The sequence below is a fragment of the Lates calcarifer genome, linkage group LG5, assembly GCF_001640805.2.
Source record: "Lates calcarifer isolate ASB-BC8 linkage group LG5, TLL_Latcal_v3, whole genome shotgun sequence".
Taxonomy (NCBI): domain Eukaryota; kingdom Metazoa; phylum Chordata; class Actinopteri; family Centropomidae; genus Lates; species Lates calcarifer.
In genome coordinates, this window is record NC_066837.1 from 432,424 (window position 1) to 433,512 (window position 1,089).

The window sequence follows — 1,089 nt, forward strand, 5'->3', positions numbered from 1 at the left end:
GACACCATCATGAGTCTGAATGAGTCCAGTGGCTGGTTTGTCTCTGTGACACCTCACTGAGAAACATTCAGAGGATCCTGACTGACAGATTCTGGATCCTCCTCATCTGGATTATGGCAGCTGGACGAAAAGAGCTGAGATATTCTGACGATCAGTGTCCCCCCCCCCCCGCTGATGGACTGGTTTCTCAGCAGCAGCGAGGTGACAGAGTTTATCTCTGCTGACTGATTATCACCAACCACATTCCTCCAGTCTTTTATTTTTACCCAAGTGTGTGTGTGTGTGTGTGTGTGTGTGTGTGTGAACTAAACACTGCAGGTTCAGAAAAAAACTGCAAATAGACAAACAGACAGTCTGCAAAACAAACACAAACTAAATAAAGTTCTGCAAGTCACCCAAAAGACACCAGAACAGAAGTCAGATATCAGCAGTTTCTGGGGGACAGTAAAAGGTGACAAACATCTGGGACACGCTTTTTGTCAGTTTCTGAACTTTCACTGATTTACAGTGAGATGTATCAGCTGTTTCTGTGTCTGGTTGTTTCAGCACTTCTCTTCATTTGCTTGTTTTGTTTTGTTGTTTTTTTGGGTGGTGTTGGGAGTCACCCCCATGTGTCTGACTGTGTTACTGCAGGTGTGAGACTTTCACTCGGCTCTTTATTTCTGTGCTGCTGACGGTTTGTTTCCTCTGCAGGCTGAACACCAGCTGACACCATCAGCTGCAGGACGACGGATTCTACATGTTCATGTGTCGGTCTGTTGTTTTTAGTTCTGCACCTCACAGAGTGTTGCAGAGTCAGTGTATTATAGGTGATATTATAAGAGTGGGTAATGACAGAGGGGCTGAGGGCAGAGGTCATTCTATATGTTACAGGATCTGTACAGTACACATAACATCAGCTGAGTGTGACCTTCACAAACAGCCTGCAGAGTTAAACTCGTCAAACTCGCTCACTCTGGTTTGTTGTTGGTGTTGAGCAGCTGGAAGCGACTCAGTTTGTCCTCAGTGTTCTTGCCTTTTTTCCCACTGAATCTGTGACATTCAGACTCTGAACACAGACGAGTTTCTCTGATTCAAACACAACCACGA